Below are 11,041 nucleotides of genomic sequence, written 5' to 3' on the forward strand. Positions count from 1 at the left end.
CTGATAAGTTTTGCGAGTTCTTTATATACTCCAGATGCTAGTCCTTTGTCAGATATGTGATTTGCAAATATTTTCTCCCAGTCTTTGTCTTTTCATCCTCTTAACAGGGTCTTTGGCAGAGTAATTTTTAATTTTGATGTGGTTTCTCCTTAAAGGTTAAAAAATAATAATGATCTCAGGCCGGGTTCAGTGGCTCAGGCCTGTAATCTCAGCACTTTGGGAGACCGAGGCAGGTAGATTGCTTGAGTCCAGGAGTTCCAGGCCAGTTTGGGCAACATGGCGAAACCCCGTCTCTACAAAAAATACACACACACAAAAAATTAGCCATCTATGGTAGCATGTGCCTGTGGTCCCAGCTACTTGGGAGGGTGGGGTGGAAGGATCGCTTGAGGCCAGGAGTTGGAGGCTGCAGTGAGCTGGGATCATGCCACTGCACTCCAGCCTGGAGTGACAGCGAGACCCTGTGTCAAAATAATAAAAATGAAAATTACCAAAATAATAATAATTATTATCATCTCCTGGCCTGCCCTGTCATCCATGCCAAGTAAGGGCATGTACAAATTTCATCTACCCATTCAGTCAATGTTTATTGAGTACCTACTATGTTCCAGGTTCAGTCCCAGGTGCTAGTGATCTGAAAATGAATAAAATACAGTTGCCTTTAAGTGTTCACAGTCTAGTGGAGACAGAGACTTTTTTTTTTTTTTTGAGATAGAGTCTCACTCTGTCACACAGATAGAGTGCAGTGGCACAATTTCAGCTCACTGCAACCTCCACCTCCCAGGTTCAAGTGATTCTCCTGCCTCAGCCTCCCGTGTAGCTGGAACTACAGGCCCCCACCACCACGCCTGGCTAATTTTTGTATTTTTAGTAGAGATGGGGTTTCACCATGTTGGCCAGGCTGGTCTCAAACTCCTGACCTCAGGTGATCCACCTGACTTGGCCTCCCAAAGTGGTGGGATTACAGGTGTGAGCCATGGCACCTGGCCGGGACAGAGACTTCTGAGCACATGCCTTCCGTGGAAGTGTGGTAAGGGATGGAAAGCAGGCTGTGGGACCTCAAGGCAGAGCACATGCTCTGGCCAGGGAAGTGGCGAAGGCCACTCCTTGCTTGTCAGTTACAAACCAGTTGAAATCTTAGTATTATTCTTGCTATATACAGGTTATAGTATATTCTATAAAAACATTTCCAGCCATTATTTTCATCATGATTACCACTGGTTCATTTTCTGCAAGATTCTTTTCCAAAATGCCAAAATGGCTAATATCCAAACTGAGATCTTGTGAAATTTATGGCGGATTCACCCCTATAAATGATAATTTTTCAAAAATACAATGACAACTGTTAGTTCAACAAGTGGTCTTTGCTGTGAAGCTCAGGCATCAAGGAAAGGTGTAGATAGGTCTTATTGCATAACAGTCCTCGGTCCTAATATAGCAACGTTCATCTGAGAAGCTTAAAGGACTTGCCTCACATGACAAGCTGCCTCATTTTTGCACTGACTCTTCGAGGAAGGCAAGATAAGATTTATTATCCAGTGGCCTATATTCCAAGTAGAGAAGGATCCTCTCTGCCCAGGTAACTAGAAAAGTGTGTCTGATGACACATTTGGGAGGAACGAAGGGATCCAGCAGCAAGAAGGGGATTGAACCATTGGTTTCAGGTTGCAGTTCTCCACCAAGAATTTTTTGAAGTGTAAGGCCTGATCTTGCTTATATAGGACTGATTACATTTCTTTCTTTCTTTCTTTCTTTTTTCTTTTCTTCTTTGTTTGTTTGTTTTGAGTTGGAGTCTCACTCTGTAGCCCAGGCTGGAGTGCAGTGGTACAATATCCAGCATTGCAACCTCTGCCTCTTGGGTTCAAGCGATTCTCCTGCTGCAGCCTCCCCAGTAGCTAGGACTACAGGTGCACACCACCATGGCCGGCCGGCTAATTTTGGTGTTTTTAGTTAGAGACAGGGGTTACAGGCGTGAGCCACCGCACTCATACTAATTTTTTTTTTTTTTGAGATGGAGTTTTGCTCTTGTTGTTCAGGCTGGAGTGCAATGGTGTGATCTCAGCTCACTGCAACCTCCAACTCCGAGGTTCAAGCAATTCTCCTTCCTCAGCCTCTCTAGTAGCTGGAATTACAGGCGCCTGCCACCACGTCTGGCTAATTTTTGTATTTTTAGTAGAGATGGGGTTTCACCATGTTGGTCAGGCTGGTCTCGAACTCCTGACCTCAGGTGATCCTCCTGCCTTGGCCTCCCAAAGTGCTGGGATTACAGGCATGAGACACCGCGCCCGGCCCTTACATTTTCATTGCAGTAAATACTTGAGCCTCAAAACCTGAGAATGCTTTCCAGCCCCATCTCTAATCAGGACCTTGTCTTGTCAATTTTCCCTCCATGAGACAGCTCTGGTGAAACAGTAACAGAGGGACGGGGAACACCGAGGTATTGATGTCTGGGCCAGAGCTGCCATCCAGGGCCCCACACCCCACCTTTGGTCCAGACAGCCCCTTGGCCCAGGTGTCCCTGCTGCCAGAACACATTGGACTGGGGTACAGGAGTTGCATATTCCATGAAGCCGGTGTCAGGGGAAGCAGGAACTCTCACATTAGCCAGGTTATTCCTCTCCTCCGGGCCAATTTCCCTCCACAACCCAGGGGTTTCAGTCTCACATCAACTATCATGTTTTAAAACAGAAAACGTGCCTGTAATCCCACCACTTTGGGAGGCCAAGGTGGGTGGATCACCTGAGGTCAGGAGTTCGAGACCAGCTTGGCCATCATGGCAAAACCCCATCTCTACTAAAAAAAAAAATTAGCCGGGCATGGTGGCACATGCCTGTAATCCCAGCTACTAGGGGGGCTGAGGCAGGAGGATCACTTGAACCTGGGAGGCAGAGGTTGCGGTGAGCCGAGATCATGCCACTGCACTCCAGCCTGGGCAACACAGCGACTCTGTCTCAAAAACAAAAACAAAAACAAAAACAGAAAATAGGCAAAATGTTTGGCTAAAATAAAATGAAAACACTGCAGGGAAGAGGCTTGAGTGTGCTGGTGGACAGGCCGCCCTGCTCACCTGTGGGAAGGGCAGGGCCAGCAAGGGCAGGAGAGCTCCCTGTGGGCAGCTAGGCTGGGTGTGGATGTGGTCCTCCAGGTGGTCCCAGGGAGGATGCAGGGACAGGAACAGTCCAGGCAGACAGCTCTCAGATGAGTAGTGCTCTGCCTGAGGTGTTCTGGCATCAGGAGGCTGCCTGACCCCCAATGGGCATGACACAGGCTCCAGGGAGCAATGGGACATCGGCCCAAAGGATCAAAGCCCAATTTGGTCAGATCCCAAGCTTTACCTACATTATGTCTCTGGGTCTGCGAAGGGTACCCCCAACTCTGGGGACAAGCCATGGCCTCAAGTGGCAGCTGGCTACGCTGCTGAAATCAGGACACATCTGTATCATACTCACAGAAAGCTGCGCCATCCTAGTGTGACAGGCCACACTCCGTCACCCTAGGGGAAGCTGGAAAAGAACTCCAGATGTGCCCTGGAGAGCCCCCCACCTCTCAGGGGCCACCTCCCAGGGTGCCCCCACCACCCCATTCTTCGAGTTTGGCTTGAGATTTTAGGAAGCATAATTTCAGGTGAGGAAGATAACAAAGTCTGGTCCCAACCCACTCTGCTGGCAAGGATCACTCCCCACCTAGTCGGCATCAGAGGAAGCCACATATACAGACAGGACACACATAGCACACACGGGGCATAAGGAACCGTGCCTGCACACCACTCACACACACATGACATGACCAAGTGGCAGCCAGAGAGGCCAGGGCACGCTCAGGGGGCCGCCTTCGGGGCATCCATGTAGCCTGGGTTGGAAGGAGGCTGGCTGGTGGGGTAGGGCGTGGCTGCTCCTCCAGCCAGGGTCTCGAAGTAGGCCGGCGGGCCCATGGGCTGGGCCGGGTAAGGTGATGGGTACTGCACTGGGTAGGATGCTGCTGGCATTCCTGGCTGGGGGGGGGCATGGGGTGGTAGCCCTGGTAGTCCAGGGTAGCTAGGTGGCACACTTGGAGGCTGAGGGTAAGGGGCATGCACCACAGTGGTGGGCGTGGTGGTGGTCACAACTGGACGTGGTCAGCGGCACATCTTGTAGAGGGAGCAGCAGGGGCAGGTGAAGCAGATGATGATAGTGACGACAGACAGCACAAAGATGGTCAGGCCGACGGCCACGGTCGCTCTGAACCCCATGTTAGCCTCTGCCTTCACCCAGGGGCTTCCTGTTCCCCTAGACTTCCCCTCTTTCCATCATGGGCCACTCAGTTCCAATTTCCTCTCCTTTTGGAGAAAAGGAAAGCAAATCTCCCGATGATGTCAGCCACAGGAAGGACCACTTCATGAACTCTCGAGTCCTTGATGGCATCTTTCTCCTTAGAACAGCTACTGTGCTTTTGGTACTATTCATTCATTTGTTCCACATTTACAAAGATGAATAGAATGCAGGCCCCACCGTAGAGGAGCTCACAGTCTAGATGACTGGCCCTACATATTGCCTCATGTTGTGTCATAATCTTTTTGTGCATGTGTCTTGTGTCTCCAATTCCATGACAGCAGAGGCCATGTCCTAAACTTCTTTGTCTTCCCCAGAGCCCTTACTTAGCATGGTGTTCAATAAACATCTTTTTTTTTTTTTTTTTTGAGATGGAGTCTTACTCTGTCACCCAAGCTGGAGTGCAGTGGCGCAATCTTGGCTCACTGCCACCTCCACCTCCCGGGTTCAAGCAATTCCCCTGCCTTAGCCTCCCGAGTACCTGGGATTACAGGTGCATGCCACCACACCCAGCTAATACTTTTTGTAGTTTTAGTAGAGATGGGGTTTCACCATGTTGGCCAGGCTGGTCTCAAACTCCTGGCCTCAGGTGATCCACCTGCCTCAGCCTCCCAAAGTGCTGGGATTATAGGCGTGAGCCACCACACTTATCCAATAAACATCTCTTGAATAAGTAAAATAATTTGATTTGATTTGGTACTTTCCTCTTCCGTGGTTTACTTCTGCCACCTAGATAAAATAATGTATCACCCATATGTAGAAATGTATTTTATTTATTTATTTATTTTATTATTATCATTTTTTATAGAGATGAGGTCTCACTTTGTTGCCCGCTCGAACTCCCAGGCTCAAGTGATCCTCCCACCTCAGCCTCCCAAAGTGCTGGGATTACAGGTGTGAGCCACCGCACCCAGCCTAGAAACTTGTAAGTGAGGAAATTGAGGCACAGAATGGTGAAGTAACTTGTTCCAGGCTGCAAGTGACTCATGGTTGCTTCATTCAAAATATATGCTGGACAACTTTGGAACCAAAGACAGCTATATATCCTTGATGCCAGTATTTAGATGTCTCTTAGATTCTGAGATGCAAATTGTGCCTTCATATACACACATACAGACTTTATCAAAATCATGTATATGTTTGAAGTCAGACTCTGGTTTATGCAAAATGATTAATATTTCTTCTTATATTCAATATCAAGTTGTGTGAAAGGTAACACATGATAGGTTCAAAAATATTCCAGAGAGGAAAGAGTGGGTGGCAGTTGGTGAGCTGCAACATTTTTCCTTTCACAGAACAATTCTTGTAGAAGAAACAGCATCGCTGACTTTTTCTATTTTCAGCACAAAGTAACACTTAACTGATTAATATTCAGGTGAAGGTGTACAGCCACAAACCTCATTTAATCAACAAGCAATGCAAAACAACAAACTAACGCACAGCGGGGATGCAAACGGGTGGTCTGCCAGCGAAACTGAACTCACAGAAAGGGTTTCAAGAGTTCTCAACTTAATTTTGAATACATAAGAAATGATGATATTTATAATATTTCTTTTTCTTTTTTTTTTTTTTGAGATGGAGTTTTGCTCTTTCACCCATGCTGGAGTGCAGTGGCGCAATCTCGGCTCACTGCAACCTCCGCCCCCAACCCGGGGTTCAAGCAATTCTCCTGCCTCAGTCTCCCAAGTAGCTGGGATTACAGGCATGCGCCACCACACGTGGCTAATTTTTGGATTTTTAGTAGAGACGAGGTTTCACCATGTTGGCCAGGCTGGTCTTGAACTCCTGACCTCAGGTGATCCACCCACCTTGGCCTCCCAAAGTGCTGGGATTACAGGTGTGAGCCACCACACCCAGCTGATATTTATATTTCTATAAGGCAAGAAAAATACAGGAAAACCAAACACTCATGTACCCATCAACCCGGCTGAAAAACAGAACAGTACCAGTAGCCCTGAAGCCTTCTAGACACAAACAGTACACTGAAATAATCGGAATTAGCTGCCGACAGTTACAAATTGGGACATTTCACACAAAAATCTGGATTTCCAGCCTCTCTTGAAAAAGCTGGCATCACTGTGCCTATATTCCCATAGGGAAATAAGGGGCTGGCCCTTCATGGGGCACCCATGCCGATCACCCCATCCCACCCTCATCTGTTCTCTGCTGCCTCCTCCATCCACATGACCTGCCCAGCCCTGGAGACATCTGCGTTGGTAACCCCTGCCATGTGTTTCCTTTCTGGGTTGGTTCCTTCTCCCTTGATGCTGTTCAAGCTCTCCATTTCCCTAGTTCTCCTGCCTGTGCTTTGGGCCGTCTCCTTTCTTGGTGGAGCAGGACCTTTAAGAGGCCAGGCAAGGTGGTTCATGCCTATAATCCCAGCACTTTGAGGGGCCGAGATGGGAGGATCGCTTGAGCCCAGGAGTTCAAGACCAGCCTAGGCAACATAGTGAGACCCCGTTTCTACAAAAAAAATTTTAAAAACCTAGCCAGTCACGGTGGTGCACCTCTGTGGTCCTAGCTACTCAGGAGACTGAGGCAGGAGAATCACTTGAGTCCAGGAGTTCCAGGCTGCAAATGAGCTATGATCATGCCACTGCAACTCCGGTATGGGTGACAGAGTGAGATCCTGTCTCTTAAAAAAAAAAAAAAAAGGCACTAGGCTCCATGGAGATGTGCAGACAAGGAGAAATGGTCTGCCCTCAGTGGACGTGTAGCTGTGGAGGAAACTGACCTGTGGGCCAGGCGCAGTGGCTCATGCCTGTAATCTCAGCACTTTGGGAGGCTGAGGCGGGAGGATCACAAGGGGCCAGGAGTTTGAGACCAGCCTGGCCAACATGGTGAAATCCCATCTCTACTAAGAATACAAAAATTAGGCGGGTGTGGTGGTGCACGCCTGTAATCCCAGCTACTCGGGTGGCTGAGGCAGGAGAATTGCTTGAACCCGGCAGGCAAAGGTCGCAGCGAACCAAGATTGCACCACTGCACTCCAGCCTGGGCGACAGAGTGAGACTGTCTCAAAAAAAAAAACAAAAAAAACCCGACCTGTGTCTGATTACATATCATACAAGACAGGCAAAGATAGAAATAGAAAGAGGGTTACGGGAGCACAGAGCAGGAAAGACTGTATTAGTCAAGGTCTTCCAGAGAAACAGAACCAATAGGATGCATGGGTATGTGTGTGTGTGTATGGAGAGAGAGAGAGACAGAAAGAGAGAGCAAGAGAGAGAGACAGAAAGAGAGAAGAGAGAGAGTATGTATGTATTTAATGAATCGGCTTACATGATAGTGGGGTTAGCAAGTCCAAAATCTTTAGGACAAGCTGCAGGCTGGAGACCCAAGGAAAAGTTGATGTTGCAGTCTTGAGTCTAAAGGGAGTCTGGAGGCAGAATTCCCTCTTCCTAGGGAGACCTCAGTGTTTTAAAGCCATCAGCTGACTGGATGAGGCCTGCCTGCAATATGGAGGCTAACCCACTTTATTCAGTCTACTGATTCAAATATCAGTCTCATCTAAAAAATACCTTTACATGGCTGGGCGCGGTGGCTTATGCCTATAATCCCAGCACTTTGGGAGGTTGAGGCGGGTGGATCACCTGAGGTCAGGAGTTCGAGACCAGCCTGGCCAACATGGTGAAACCCCATCTCTACTAAAAATAAAAAAATTAGCCGGTGTGGTGGTGCACACCTGTAATCCCAGCTACTCGGGAGACTGAGGCAGGAGAATCGCTTGAACACGGGAGGTGGACGTTGCAGTGAGCCAAGATTGCACCACTGCACTCCAGCCTGGGCGACAGACTGAGATTCCATCTCAAAAAATAAAAAATAATAAAAAATATATTTACAGTGACGTCTAGACTGATGTTTGACCAAATATCTGGGTACCGTGGCCTAGACAAGTTGACACATTAAAATTAACTGTCATTGGCTGAGTGAGTGTGTATGCAGGGATTAGAAGGTGGAAGCACAGGTGCCGGGAGGGACGTGGTGAACAAAGGTGCAGAGGTGGGGAGATGCTGAGCATGCTCAGAGAATAGTGAGAAGTCCAGTGGAGGAGCAAAAAGTGCAGCCTGGGGGTGGGGTGGTAAAAGGGGGCAAAGTGCACAAGATGGGTGGGGAACCGTGGAGGATAGGAGCCATCGTGACTGGATAGGCGCTAGGTCTGCAATGACCTTGAATGCCATGGGAGGTGTCAGAGGTTTTCAAGCAGGGAAATGGCACAACAGGACTGTGTTCAAGAAGAAAACTCTGGTAGACACACAAAGGGTGAGGTAGAGGGGGAGAGGTTGGAAAGTTCTATGGGACAAATGATCCATTTTGTTTGTTTGTTTTTTGAGATAGAGTTTTGCTCTTGTTGCCCAGGCTGGAGTGAAGTGGGGTGATCTTGGCTCACTGCAACCTCCGCCCCCCAGGTTCAAGCGATTCTCCTGGCTCAGCCTCCTGAGTAGCTGGGATAACAGGCGCCCGCCAACATGCCCGGCTAATTTTTTAAAATATTTTTAGTAGAGACGGGGTTTTGCCATGTTGGCCAGGCTGGTCTTGAACTCCTGACCTCAGGTGATCTGCCCGCCTCAGCCTCCCAAAGTGGTAGGATTGCAGGCGTGAGCCACCACGCCTGGCATTTTTTTTTTTTTTTTTTTTGAGACAGGGTCTCACCCTGTGCCTTAGCCTCCTGAGTAGCTGGGACTACAGGTGCATGCCACTACACCTGGCTAATTTTTTATTTTTTGTAGAGATGGGAGCTTGCTATGTTGCCCAAGCTGGTCTCAAACTTCTAGATTCAATGGATCCTCCCACCTTGGCCTCCCAAAGCTGAGATTATAGGCGTGAGCCACCAAGCCTGGCCCAGTTTTTCTTTTTCTTTCTTTCTTCTTCTTTTTTTTTTAAAATTTTTATTTATTTAAGAGATGGGGCCTCGATCTGCTGTCCAGGCTGGACTGTAGTGCACTCATAGCTCTCTGCAGCCTCAAACTCCTGAGCTAAAGAGATCCTCCAGCCTCAGCCTCCCAAGTAGCTAGGACTACAGGCATGAACCACTGTGCTCAGTTTGTATTTCTTGAGAGGACACTGGGTTGGACAGTTATAGCAAGATATCTTTAAAGGGCTGAGTGTGGTGGCCCATGCCTGTAATCCCAGCACGTTAGGAGGCTGAGGCTGGAGGACCACTTTAGCTCATGAGTTTGAGGCTGCAGAGAGCTATAAGTGCACTACAGTCCAGCCTGGACAGCAGATTGAGACCCTGTCTCTTTAAAAAAAAAAAAAAAAAAAGTCTTTAAATAATTCAAAGTTAAAACCTTGAAAAAGGTCCAGGCGCGGTGGCTCACGCCTGTAATACCAGCACTTTGGGAGGCCGAGGTGGGCGGATCACAAGATCAGGAGATCAAGACCATCCTGGCTAACACGGTGAAACCCCGTCTCTACTAAAAATACAAAAAATTAGCCGGGCGTGGTGGTGGGCGCCTGTAGTCCCAGCTACTTGGGAGGCTGAGGCAGGAGAATGGTGTGAACCTGGGAGGCGGAACTTGGAGTGAGCCGAGATCGCGCCACTGCACTCCAGCCAGGGTGACAGAGCGAGACTCTGTCTCAAAAAAACAAACAAACAAAAAAAACCTTGAAAAAGTTTTAAAAGCTTTAAAAATGATTAAATCTAATAGACATCAAAGAAGGTCTGTAGGACAATAACAGCAATAATCTGTAAGTAGGAAGGTGTAGGGGAGAGTAAATTGGTTTGAAGTACAGAGCATATAATTCCAACACAGGACTGCTATGCAGCCCGCAGCCCTGTCTGTGAGGTAAGGCTAGGCTTTAAGTTCTGCATCACCTGAGAGAGAGTGATTGCTTAAAATGCCCCTACTACCTAAGAGGCAGCTTGGCCTCCTGAGGGCATATGACCCAACCCCCTTCACTATACTTCCAAGACTTCAGTCTTCGGTCACTTTGCATGAACAAAGGCAGAAATGCACTGAGCTTTGCTGTTTGAAAATATTTTTAGCAATTTTAGTGGTAGAAAAGATGCCCTTTGATACAATTTTGTTTTTGATCTTGTCTTCTTTGAGGAAGGAAAGCAGATTCCAGGCCGGATCTGCTGTTTGAGAGTATAATAATTGCCTAAGGCCAGGCGTGGTAGCTCACGCCTGTAATCCCAGCACTTTGGGAGGCCGAGGCGGGCAGATCACCTGAGATCGGGAGTTCGAGACCAGCCTGACCAACACGGAGAAACCCCGTCTCTACCAGAAATACAAAATTAGCTGGGCGTGGTGGCGCATGCCTGTAATCCCAGCTACTCGGGAGGCTGGGGCAGGAGAATCGCTTGAACCCAGGAGGCGGAGATTGCGGTGAGCAGAGATCGTGCCATGGCACTCCAGCCCCTGGGTGATAGAGCGAGACTCCGTCTCAAAAACAAAAAACAAAAAACAGAGAGAGTAAGTACGGAACTGCATTTACCTCCACACCTATAATTATCCTTCTTATTATAGGGAAGTTCTATGTCTTTGAACTTTATTCCAAATCCACCCTAAAGAAAAGTGTGGATCAGCTGGACCCAGGAGGCCCTTCCCCTGGACCTTGCAGAAAAATGACTGGCAATCATGAAATTCACTAAAGGCTTTAAGGTACCTATCTCTTGGAATCCCTTTTACAACTCCTTTTCTTCTAGCTTCGGAATAGTCTAATTATCTTTGTCCCAGGTTTTAGGTTATTTGGGCACATTATTTATGTGCATCGCAATAATGTGATTT

General features: G+C 48.1%; 1 pseudogene; it reads right to left on the bottom strand.

The window, feature by feature from the left end:
- Window positions 1-1,368: 1,368 nt before the first annotated feature.
- LOC100971453 (protein shisa-5-like) lies at window positions 1,369-5,309 on the bottom strand (annotated as a pseudogene).
- Between the last annotated feature and the right edge of the window lie 5,732 nt (window positions 5,310-11,041).

Source organism: Pan paniscus, chromosome X (genome assembly GCF_029289425.2).
Source record: "Pan paniscus chromosome X, NHGRI_mPanPan1-v2.0_pri, whole genome shotgun sequence".
Taxonomy (NCBI): domain Eukaryota; kingdom Metazoa; phylum Chordata; class Mammalia; order Primates; family Hominidae; genus Pan; species Pan paniscus.